The 12,923-nt window shown below is 36.2% G+C and overlaps 1 protein-coding gene across 7 annotated transcripts in view; it reads left to right on the top strand.

Moving 5' to 3' along the window:
* The first annotated feature begins 2,250 nt into the window (after positions 1-2,250).
* Positions 2,251-12,923, top strand: part of LOC105228420 (protein unzipped) — a 100,294-nt gene continuing 89,621 nt past the window's right edge. For 3 of the 7 annotated variants that reach the window (XM_049453630.1, XM_049453631.1, XM_049453626.1), the window contains exons 1-2: positions 2,271-2,422; positions 6,470-6,624. The gene's annotated coding sequence lies outside the window, so the exon portion shown is untranslated. Of the gene's footprint in view, positions 2,670-6,469; positions 6,625-12,923 lie in introns of all 7 variants that reach the window. The other 4 variants (XM_049453627.1, XM_049453629.1, XM_049453628.1 and 1 more) reach the window with 4 other exon arrangements.

The following is a 12,923-nucleotide window of genomic DNA, read 5'->3' as shown; positions in this document are numbered from 1 at the left end:
ATGTCATTTTGCATATAGTGCCTGTAGATATTGACGAGAGGTGTATGGTCATGACAGTAGCTGTCAGACTCAGAAAATTTGGGTTTCTAAATGAACACTCTGAACATTCGGAAATTCACACACACTTTGACTTTATACCGGATCTTTTGGATCATGAAGTCGCCAAACAAAACTCTGGCGGCTACTTCTCCAATACATATGCCTCATATCATCATATACCTGCGAGGGAGCTGTGCTTGGGAAGAAGCCATTGAATGAGAGGGGCAATAAGCTTCTTTTGGATGGGTCAAAACTTGGTCTTGGTCTTGGAAGGTCTCTATCAACTTCAGTTTCAGATTTCTCGACTAGCAGTGATTTTCAGGCAGAGGTCGCTGTCATTAAGGTGGCGGTAGATGTACTGCTTCGGTATGTAGTCTCTTTTAGAGTCCTTGAGTTCACCTACCGTGCATTCATGGCTGGTTAAGGAATGCTTAATTTGTGATCTATTACTGTATCACTTTGTGATAAGGCTAGTATGGATGCCAGGCCACAGCGGAATCGCAGGCAACTGTAAAGCTGATGAGCTGGCAAGGTAGGATACCCTAGCCCCACTATCTGTAGGATTAGAACGCGATAGTGTTCCTCTCTCCTCCTGTGATCTATTACTGTATGGCTGGACGTCCCGTGCACCTGTGCTGGGCTACCATCGATTCATGCGCTGTCGAAAAATCCTTTTGGCCCAAGATCGATCGTAAGCGATCTAATGAGTTTTTGATTTCAGTAAGGCTAGCCTCTCCCTGGATGTGGGGGTCTAGCCTATAGGGGTCCAGGGTGTATACTTGAGAATCTTACTCTACGCCAGCGACTGAAACTGTATGGAAGAAGACGAAATGAAATTGTCTCAGCACTTCCTTCTAGGTTGTCCCTTAATTTCGATATCAAGACTTAAATACTTGGGAGCCCACACTTTCAGATATTCCACCGATCTGTTGGGAATAGAAATTAAACGTCTGAGTAGATTTATATTGGTCACAAGCCGCTATGCTATTATATAAGTTCGAATTACAGGAGTCATATTTTTTATAGCATCACAAAGAACTACTTACATTGTGACAAAATAGTAAGAAATCTGTAAATAAAACGCAAAATATTTAATTATTCATCAATATTTTTTTTTGTCGTCTTCAAAGTAATCCCCACAAGATGTAATATACCTATGCGATTTTTCCAGTCCTCGAAGCAATGTTCTTCAGTACTTTTTGGGATAGTCTTCAGCTCCTTTAGCGAATATTTTTTTATTTTTTTGATCGACTGAAAACCGGTTCCATTCCGTTGATTGTTAACTTGTTTGCATGTCAAACTCATAAACCCATGTCTCTTCGGCAGTTATAATGCTCTCCATGAATATGGGATCAGAATTCCCACGATCAAGCATGCTCAAAGAGATCTGTTTACGGTTCTTTTTTTGAAAAAAATTCAGCTTCATCAGCACGAGTCGATCAAGAATGCGTTTCATACGCAAAATATTCACTAAAATCATTCGAACGGCCTCGCGAGAGAAGTCTAGCTCTCTTGCTATTTGTCCAACACTTGCCTGATGATTTACCAGTACCAAAGTACCATATCCTTCACTTTTTTCAAATTTTTATCAGTTGAAGAGGTCGAAGTTCGCTCAGAACGAATGTAACTCAAAAACTTTTGGAGATATGGAAATTTAAAAAAAATTGGCAATCTCTTAAGTTTACAATAGGTGTTGAATATTCAAATTCTGCATTTCCGGTTATAGGCAAAACATGCCTGGCAATATCTTATTATCTTCATTGCTTGTTAAACACAGGTACAGAGTGTATAGAAAGGCATGAATTCAATTTCTGAGCACCGGGTGTTAACAATGAAGTTGTTTTTATGAATGCTGTGGATAGTTTATAAAAATGTATGAAATATTACATAAATTATAGCACAAGAACTATTATATAACGCAATATTAGCTTTTCGCCTACTTATATTAAAATAAAAAGTAACTAGTTTCAGCTCAAACAGGGTGTTCAGAAGTTAAAAAAGTGAATATTAATTTAACGCCACACTATGGCGTTTCACTGCCACTTCATTGCACTGACACAAGTAAGCGCATGCGTTTGTTGTGTAGTTGTTGTTGTTGCTGTACAGTGGTTGATTTTGCCACACACAAGCACACATTGACAAACCACTGTGCAAGCCAGTTAAAAACCCAACCGCCCTCCGTCCCTACTGCCGCCAGAGAGCAAGAGTTCGCCAGTTGGATTTTCGTATGTGACGTCTTCAATGTTTGCTGTGAATTCAATTCAACACCGACTTCGATACGGAACGGACGCGCGCGCGCTCACGCTGAATTAACTGTGAAAACGTAGTGAAAAATCGTACAATACTTGAAGTATAGTAACTACCATAAATTAAGTATATACATGTATGTATGTATGGGTGTGTGTGTGTTAATAGTGAAAAGTTTTGGCTTCATTGAGTACGAAAAAAGTTTGGGAAAAAATGCAAATGCGAAATGTTGAATTAAAAAACGCAAAGTGCGCATTGTAATTTTGAAAATTCGTGAGTTATTCAAGCGGTGCTTCAGATAATTGGCTTTTCAGCGGCAGCGTGTGGCACAAAGTGGCCAAAAAGAAACCGTGAAAGACGTGAAAAAAGTGTATTTTTCGTGTGTGCGTAAATACAAAGCCAAGCAGCGCACTAACAACAACAACAAATGACTGCGAGTGAAGAGAAGACGCCGTCGCTGCCCATACTTCGCGATGAAGGTCACAGCGCCAGGCGCCGCGGAGCTACCAACTGCCGAAAGTCAAGCGGCAGTATGGAGCCCAAAGACTTTTGTTACCTTGTTTCCACACACTTGCTTTGTGCCAGGATTTGCTTACACATTTGTTTACATCCCCGATTTCGAAACTTTTTTTTGACAAATGTGCTGTTGTTGTACTTTTCTACAAACGCGAAAATGCCTGTGAACCACAAACACATACTGACATATGTGCGGCGGAGTTCTTTGTAGGAGTATATGCAGTTTACGCTTATATGCGTTTGTGTGCCTATAGGAAGCGGAAAACGTCAGACGGAAGCGTCGTCAGTCGCTGTATGCGTCACAGGCACTTAAATGCGCATTTTTGTGTGAAATTCTTGCAACAAAATGCTTAAACGAGCGCAAACGATTCACCTTTGTTTTCTTTGCTTTTATTTTTTTTGTTTCGTTATTATTGTTGTTGCTGTGTGCTGACTGTGGTGGTTGCAAAAGGGGGCATATTTCACATTTTCGTTGTTGGGTCAGTAGCATGGCGGCGCGTTTGGCAAATTATTGTATGCGCTGATGTGGAAAACGATTTGCAATCAAAATATGTTTGCCAAATATTTGTGTTGAATTGATTGAAAATAAATAAGTAAAAGCGTAAACACTGCAGCGGCAGCTTGTCAGAAGGCAGAAGTGCAAGATTGAGCCCTAGATTAAGGGCTAAGAGAATAATTTGTTGAAGTTATAGATGATAGTGGAAAAATAAAGATTTTCGATTTTTATTAATTTTTTTTTTATTTTCTTAAAAAATAAAACGAAATAAAATAAAATAAAATAAAATGAAATAAAATAAAATAAAATGAAATAAAATAAAATAAAATAAAATAAAATAAAATAAAATAAAATAAAATATAATGAAATAAAATAAAATAAAATAAAATAAAATAAAATAAAATAAAATAAAATAAAATAAAATAAAATAAAATAAAATAAAATAAAATAAAATAAAATAAAATAAAATAAAATAAAATAAAATAAAATAAAATAAAATAAAATAAAATAAAATAAAATAAAATAAAATAAAATAAAATAAAATAAAATAAAATAAAATAAAATAAAAAAATAAAATAAAATTAAATTAAATCAAAAGTAAATTAAATTCAATTAAGGGAATAGAAAACTTAATTAAAAAAGAAATAATAAATAAATAAAATTAAAAAAATGCAAAAAAATAAAACATTAAGTAAAACAAAAATTTTCTTCATACACACTAAATTTAACTGAATAATAAACTTATTATTTGAGCTAGAGGGATATATTAAATAAAATAATATAAAATAAAATAAAAAATGTAATTAAGTTAAATTAAAAACATTAAATTAAATAAAAACATTAATTTAAATGAACAAAAAATAAATAAAAATAATAAAAATAGAATTAAAAAAATAATAATAAAAAAATAAAATAAAATTATTATAATAATTGTCTTCATACATTATTAATTTTATTATTTAAGCTAGAGGTATAAATTCAAAAAAAAGTATGCAAAATAAAAAATAAAACAAAATTAAAATATATTTAGTAAATTTAAACGAAATAACTAAATGAAATTAAAAAAAAAAAAAACAATTTAAAAAAAAATTAAAAAAAATTCATTAAATTATATAAAATATAACAGAGAATAAAAAACACAAAAAAGAATAAATTTATTGTTTGAACCAGAGACACAAAATTAAATTAAATAAAAATTAAGAAAAATTAAAATTAAAATCAAATATTTTTAAAAAATTTGTTAAATTCTGAAAATCTCTAGCATAAGAACTCCCATACAACAGTTGCACCGAAGCCTTCACAAATACCTTAAAGGATTTGCTTTTGGCTGGTCACTTTGTACGGCAGCTATAAGCTAGAGTAGTCCATTCTAAACTATTTATTCTGAGATTTTAACTCTTTTCCGGATAACATTATGTGCCTAATTTCGGGAAGATATTTCGTCAAATAAAAAAGTTTTCCATACAAGCACTTAGCAATTGATCGGTCAGTTTCTACGACAGCTATAGCCCATAGTTGTCCGATATCACGCATTTGTACGGAAAATGAAACGTTATTGCTGGGCTATAATCATTGCCAAATTTCGTGAAAAAATCTTGTCAAATAAAAAATTTACCGCAGGAGAGCTTTATTTAGACCGGCCAGTTTGTATGGCAGGTATATGCTATAGTGGTCCTTTCAAAACAATTTATTATGATAATATAGCTTTTTCTTGGATAATAATCTTTGATAAATTTCGTGAAGATATCTCGGTAAATAAAAAAGTTTTCTATATAAGGACTTGATTTCTATCGTTTACTTTATATGACAGGTACATGCTATAGTGGACCGATTTGAAAAATTTCTTCATAGCTTAAAGTCCAGTCTTGAAAAATAATTTATGTAAAATTTTGTGAATATATTTTTACAAATAAAAAAGTTTTCCATACAAGGACTTGACTTTGATCGGTCAGTTTATATGGCAGCTATATGCTATAGTGATCCAATATTAACACTGCCGACAAATGAACACCTCCTCTGCAAAAAAAGAACTTGTGTAAAATTTCAGCTCGATAGCTCATAAGCTGAGTGACAAGTTCAAGTATAATCCTTCAAAATTTATAGAAAATATATCCACGCAGTGGCTAAAAGTCCACAAACTATTCAATTGACCATATGACATCACATTATTTTAACTTTATAAGCTCAAACACAAATTTCTGTCAGCACATTCAACTAAATATTGATTTTCCATACATAATTGCCAGCACACTAGTTTACTCTCCGCATGTATGTAATTGCAGGCCGGCACCGAAAAGCGAAAAAAATGTAACAAATTACAGAATGTTCGTTTACTTTGTACTTAGCATAAAATTCGATAATGTAAACAGAGCGCGAGTCCGGCACCGGTCGCACCAACAACACGCATGCGGCTGTGTGCACATATTTGTACAGCGCGCCCTTGCCACCCTGTATAAATGCCGCCCCATTCAATTACTGCTTGCGCGTCGTCCGTCCAGCCTGGTCAGCCCAACAGTTGGCCGCGCTGTCGCGTCCTACTTTATTGTGCGCTTATTGGGCTGCATTCTGTCGCGCGCCTTTGTAGTTGATCCTTTTCGAAAAATTTTCCTAGCAGCGGTTACTTCGGGGCATTGGCCGCACAACGCGTCGCCACTCATTTATTTACTTTATTTGCTTTTCTGGCCCTTTGTTGGTTTTGTTTTTGTTTTTGGCGCTGCTGCAACAAACGCTTTCAGCAAGGTTTTGTTGTTTTTGTGTTTTCCTTTTAATTTCAATTTTGCTTTTACGAACTTTTGGTTTTTCAGCATTTTAAGTGAGCTTTTCATTTTGCTTTGGCTTTGTCGCCGCTTTAAGTGCTCTGAATTATTTATTATTGAGTAACAAAATATGAGGAAAGGAAATGCAACAAAAAGTACATAAAATAAGTTTGTAGGAAATACAACAACAAGTCCATAAAACATTTATGTGAAAAATACAACAACAAGTGCATAAAACATTTATGTAAGATGTCTTCTCTTCAACTCGCTTCGTAAAAGTGTTTGTGCTTAATATTCTTAAAGAGAACCGTCACCGTCCACAGTGCTTTTGTGTTTTTTGTAAAAACCAAAACTTCATACACAATTTTTTGTTTTTGTTATCTTAATATTATCCTTTTTTATGTCTTTGTGCCAGTTGTAACATTCAATTAGTGTAATAAAAGTGCTTTTATTGCGCATTTATAATGAAACTGTCGTAAACTCGAAACTTTTTTTGCAAAGCGAAACCAAACTGAGGAATTTTTCAATAGTTGGACGTGTATTGAAACCCGTATTTTCTAGTTATTAGAGGTAAGTGAATAATATTTGTAATTATTATGTTTATATTTTTATAATTAAAATATAATTATAGTGAACTTATAGTCCTTATTAAATGGGAAAGACAGCGACAGCCAAAGTCCTATAAGACTCATTCTTCTTTTGCTCCTAAAAAGTATTTAAAGAGTGACTTAGATACCCTCTCAATACTATTACTCATTATCATAATTAAACTCTGTATTTTTTGATTTTGATTAAAGTTTAAGACTCCTTCCAAAATATTCGGCACAACTTAAAACACTCAAATATAAAGGGAGATCCATTTCGGGGTTGCTTACTTTTTCAAAGAAAAAACACAGAAACTTCAAATATATTGGGGAATGTTTATTATCATTCGAAAGCACATTCTTTGGCATTTATTTTTTGAAGTTTATCTCTTTCAAATGTTCACCCCGGCTATATCCCCGATGACCCATCCGTTGAGAACAATTTTCGATGAATCGTTTCAGCATTTCATCTGGTCACTGGCGAAGGACACACGCCATGTCTTGCTCCAAGAGCTGAAGCGAAGCGGGATTGTTTGCATAGACTTCAGACTTTACATACCCTTACAAGAAAAAGTCATACGGTGTGATAATACACGATATTGGTGCCCAATTGACCGGCCCGAAACGTGGAACTATCTGCTCACCGAAGTGTTCTCTCAATAAATCCTTTGATTGATGCGATGTGTGGGAAGTGGCGCCGTCTTGTTGAAACCGAGATCACGAGTTTAGATTTCAGACATTAAATAGTCGGTTATCATGGAGCGATAATGGTCGCTATTGTCGGTAGCGTTCTCACCGGCATCATTTTTGAAGAAATATAGACCCATGATTCCACCGACCCACAAACCTCACTAAACTGTTGTTTTTTCTAGATGAAATGACAGCTCTTGATTCACTTCAGGTTGTTATTTGTTCCAAATGCGGCAATTTTATTTGTTTACATCCCCATCCTCATCGTTGGACAAATTTTTGGCTGGAAAACGCCGGATCTTCTTGGAACTTTTCAATAGCCCATAGAGTGAAGCGATATCAATGGAATGGCCAAGCGGCTTCAGTTCTTGCGCGAGCTTATTTTGTACGCTTTCAATTTAAGATCTCGGCGTAAAATGCGCCAAGTCGTTCAATACGTTAGTTCAAGTCGCTGCGAGCGGCGCTGAATCGACTTTCCACTGTCTTCGTGTACATTCTCAGCTACGGCTGCTATATTTTCTTCAATGCGTGCCGAACGTGGTCTATTTGGTCTATTTGGTCTAATATTATACAATAATGAATGCTGGGTCTCAAGATTGGAGAGAGTGTGTCGAACAGTATGCTCGGTTGGCCGATTATGTTGACCATAAGTTGAGTGAAGGGCGCGAAACACATCTTTACAGAACGAGAGTGAGGAGCCTATTTCGCCGATAAGTTTTTGCAGTCTTTCAGCTTGTGCTAGGATTTGTTGCGGATTTGTTAGCGAGACTTTGGTACTCATAGTGATCTCTCATCCGCTCTCTCTATTATAAATCTAACATAGTTCGTGTTTTCTAATTAAGGAGTCGAGCTCTCGGATCTCTATTGTGGCTTCCTGCTTTGGTTGACTGTTTACCTGCTTAAACTACTACAGAGCTCCTATATCCTTCAATCTTTAAACGCTAGAGATACCTAAGTATGTGTTTTTCATTGTTGTCACTAAACACCGGGTCGGCAACTACTATAATTAACTGCTTGCTAGGCTCGTCTTTTATACGATCGAATATTCTAGCTCGGCTTGGCGAACCCGTTGAAAATACTCCCTTTAGGAACTTAAATTACATTGCAAAAAGGATAAGAAAGAACACATAATACCCTTTTACAATTTTATTTAAGCTTACAAAGCCATAACTGTAATGCAAGTGCCTCCCACGAGCCAACGAAGCAACGAAGGTGACAATAATCGATTGAATTAAAGCAACATTGTGCAAGAGTTAACGGAAAAAATAATTGCAAAAGCGGATGTAAAGGCAGAAAACCGTGTAAAGAGACCATATTAGAGCGCTTATGCTGCGCCAAGGGCATACAGGTGTTCGCAGACTCGGTAAATTAACGGTAACAGCATGTAAGTGCAGCAAGTGTTGTTAACCTCGCCAAGTACATACATACATACCTACACACATATGTGGTTATATATATGGTATATGTATATATGATTATGACCATCGACTGTATGTGGTATATACCTATAGATGTATACTCGTAAATATGATGCGCTTGCGGAGGCAAGTAAAGTTCTAAAACCTCGTCTCTCTCTCCTGTTGTATGTAGCGTGTCGTCACACAATTGCGGGGGCGTAAAAACACAGGTATTCCCAAAGGACGTGCGGCAAAATGTCACAGACGCAACCCAGCGCCATAGCAGACACGCTTTTGGGGTGACGGGTTGGAGCGCGGGCCGCGGTTCGGGTGAAACACCGTTTGCCAGACGTGCCGGCAAGTTGACAGCCAGCCGACAGTCGCTCCACCAGTGAGTTGGAGTACATGTAAACAAGACAACATAATCAAAAAGTTCGGCAACCAAAACCAGCGTAAATAAAGCCTCGGCCGCCTGACGAGCAACAAGGACTGCTTTGTAAATAAAATGTAATAAAAGACCTCGGAAAAAAATGAGGGATATAATTTTTACATGCATATATGCGAGTCTATATGTTTGTTCCTACAAATAGCGGACCAGCGGAAAGCCGGAAATATTGCGTAGTTGTTTTTTTCTGTGCGGACTAACGAGGGATATACTCCGTTTTTCGGCAAGTGAGGCAAAACTCGTTACGCAGCGCAATTGTTGAAGGGCGCTGTATGCACGTGACAAGCGCTCTCTCTAATGCCCCCAAGGAAAAGGGCGAAATATATGTACATATGTATGCGAACAAAGCCATAGAAAAGTTTGTGTTTCCTTCGAGTTTCTTAAGAAGTTCCCTCGGCTTTTGTGTAAGACGCAAAGTAAGTAACTCACCCTTTGATGTGCCTCAGACGCAATGAAAATATCGTGGAGATTACATAGCGCGGAAAATTGAAATTATCCTGTAATTACGGTACCATCCGTACTGTGCGAAATTCATATTGGCGGCGTGCTATTGATTTTGTATTTGGGGCGCTTTTGGATTTATGATTCCATGGAATAAATTTAATTCGTTTGAGTTGTCAAATGAGGCTAATAAGGTTGAGGGACTTATATATGTTACATATGTATATATGTAGATGTATTTATAGTGAAATCTCCTTTAAGCGGACAGTGGCGGGACCAAATTTTCTGTTTGATTAATAGAACTGTCCGCTTAATAGATTGTCCTTAATAAATATCAAAAATGTTGGTACCGGGCAATGTGCAAGGTTAATGGTAATGTCCGCTTAAGAGATTTCACTGTATAGTTATACACGTATCTCTGCTTTCTTGGCTACTGGTTGTTTAAGAAGCGAATTTTGTTGCATAATTTTTCCAATATTCTATGTTTCACTAATCTATTAAGTTGATGAACAGCTTTATTTGTTGCACTGTTGTTGTGTTTATTATATATTTTGATGACTTAAGTAAGATACAAGTATATGAAGGGATTTATATTTAAAACCGCATATCGCTGCATTATCATGATTTGTTTGGCTTCTTCAAATCTGATCCATTGTTCCATTGATTGCATAGATCATGTTATGTGAATTTTTCATATTATTTTTGAGGTTATGTGAAAAGTCTATAAACAAAAGTTATAGATATTTTTATTACCTAAAACATTTCCATACAACTTTTTTCCATAGGACTCATAGTTTTGCTGGAAATCGAGACGCACGAATCAACCACGCCCATACCATCCCTTTTCCTGACCTCGTAAATTACTGATTATTTTATCTTTCGTTTCCGATCAATTTCCTATGAATCTCTTCCTTTCTTAAATATTGTCGGAAGCTTCTCCTTGAACTAGTCTAAAGTTTATGGATTCTATATCAGATCGTAATAAGCACTTAATTTCAGCTGGGAAACCCATCAAAGGTTTAACAGGACGTTTTAATTAGTAAACACTTTGATCCGGTAATTCCAGATGGTTTTAGTTTAGAATTTTTAGTAAACAAAACTCATAGCCATGGGCTGAAATCCACTCGCTGCATAAGCCACAAAATACCCAAAAATCACTTTATAAAACCGGAAAATATTCTGGATTTTAGACGTCTACTTGAACATTTAGTAAGTTTAGTTTACGGCCCAATGATGGCCCATAAACCGCATCAAACCGTAATTTTTTCGGCATGCAATGGTGACTCATGGAGTACGTGTGGATTGCTACCAGACCAATAACACATATTTTGTTTATTGACGAAGCCATTCAGCCAGAAATAAGCCTCATCGCTGAAGATGACTTTTCGATGAAAATCCGGATAATTTTCAAGTTGTTGTTCAGCCCAATTCACCAACGTACGATGATTCTGGTGGTTAAGCGGTTTCAGTTCTTGCCAAGATCTTTTCGCAAAACTCGCTACAACGACGTGACAGAGATGCCCAGTGCTTGAGAACGATGTGTAAGAGACTGATTTGGGTTTTTCTCAATTGATGCGCTTACGGCAGCAATATTCTCGACACTATGGGTAGTTTTTTGTAGAACACACTACATGTTTGTCTTCATCTCCATCATTTCGCTTCTATGTTCTGAGACCCGTACCATATATGACTGATATCGTAGGTCTTTGAAATTTCTGAGCATACTCTATTTGTTCCAATACGGTTTTGGAGTTTCTATTGTGGATTGATTATTGATATTTTTAGAGGAATTTTGAGAAAATATGGCCTACTTCGAGGTCTCAGCTCGATAACAACTATTCCCTAAGAAGGTTTTATTGTGTCGAAAACAAGAAATGGTTTTCTTAACAAAATAATTTTTTGAAGATCTTGAACAATTGTCTAAGGTTCCAATAATCTGGCTCTATATTACATTTTTATAACCTGAACAATATATATTAAGTTTGCGCGGAATTTTGTAATATCCTTATAAAGAATATGTGTAACTGTTCAGCTTGACGAGCTGGGTCGACTTGATCACATTCCTCTGTCGGTCCTTCTGTCTGCTTTTAAAGAGGCAAACTAGTTTTGAGATATCGATTAAAAATTTCGCATACGTCCTTTTCGACTCAAGGATCCACTTAAATGTTAGAACTGCAGATATCGGAACACTTCAGAATATAGCCACCATGAAAACTGGCCGCTTAAACTTAGATCCTTGCATCGAATACTTTTTAATTTAACAAGACATTCTCATGAAATTTGACACAGATCATTTCTTTATCCGTTATAATGAATACCGCTATTCACTTTTAGTACAAAACTCTGCTATCAAGTTGCGAATAATCAACAATTCGAACTCGTTTAAATTCAACACTTGCAGAAACCGAATTCGCATGCTAAAATCGTCTGCGATAACAATGTTAAAATAAAAAAGCCTCAAAAAAAACAAAAAAGAACGGCAGTAGCAACTAAAATTTCGCAAAAGTTGTGCGACTTGCCTAAAATAACAACAACGCACACATACATACATGCTGTTTAGTGCCGGCATATTGACATTCAGGCAGGCAGACGTACGAAATTTTGGTAATGAAAACAAGAGCGTAACTGAAGACTTTACACAAACACACAGCTATACAAACTCAAATACGATCACATACACACACACAGGCATAGCGAACATGTGGAATTTTGCACGGTTAACTGAATGAGCTTCAGCGCTGCCAGCACGTTTCTTAACTTTGTGCTTTTCAAAACGCCAGCGCTGTTCCTGTTATTGTTGTTGTTGTTGCCTTTGTAAGCTGTTAAATTTGTTCCACCTCCATTCGGTTGGCTTGGGGTTTCAGCAATTTGCCATTTTTTGTATACTCTTATTTAAGTTTATTTCGTTTTGCCGCTGACTGATCTCTTTAGCGAAATGGGCGCTGCAGCAGTCGCTGCCGCGTCTACCACCGGTTTTTATGTACTCTTCTGAAATTATATACATACATGTGTGTGTTTGCTTTTATGACTGCCTTTTTGTAACATTTGTTCACTATTGTTTTCTTCATATTTGTGAACACTGGCGTCACTCTGCCGCCGCCACCGCCTGCCTTGTGGCATGCATCAGCATTGACTTTGGTGGCGACTTAAGTTCGGTGGCTCACAACAACGTGTGGGTAGAACGAAATGTATGACACAAAAAGCATGCTAAATGGAATTACCAGAAAAGACAACAAAAAAGTAATAACAACATAGGTCTGTGGCCCAAGCTGATGTCACAAATAATAAATAAATAAGTGAAAGGTAGAAATA

Source organism: Bactrocera dorsalis, chromosome 3 (genome assembly GCF_023373825.1).
Source record: "Bactrocera dorsalis isolate Fly_Bdor chromosome 3, ASM2337382v1, whole genome shotgun sequence".
NCBI classification, from domain to species: domain Eukaryota; kingdom Metazoa; phylum Arthropoda; class Insecta; order Diptera; family Tephritidae; genus Bactrocera; species Bactrocera dorsalis.
This window is presented reverse-complemented; position numbering and strand designations above follow the sequence as displayed.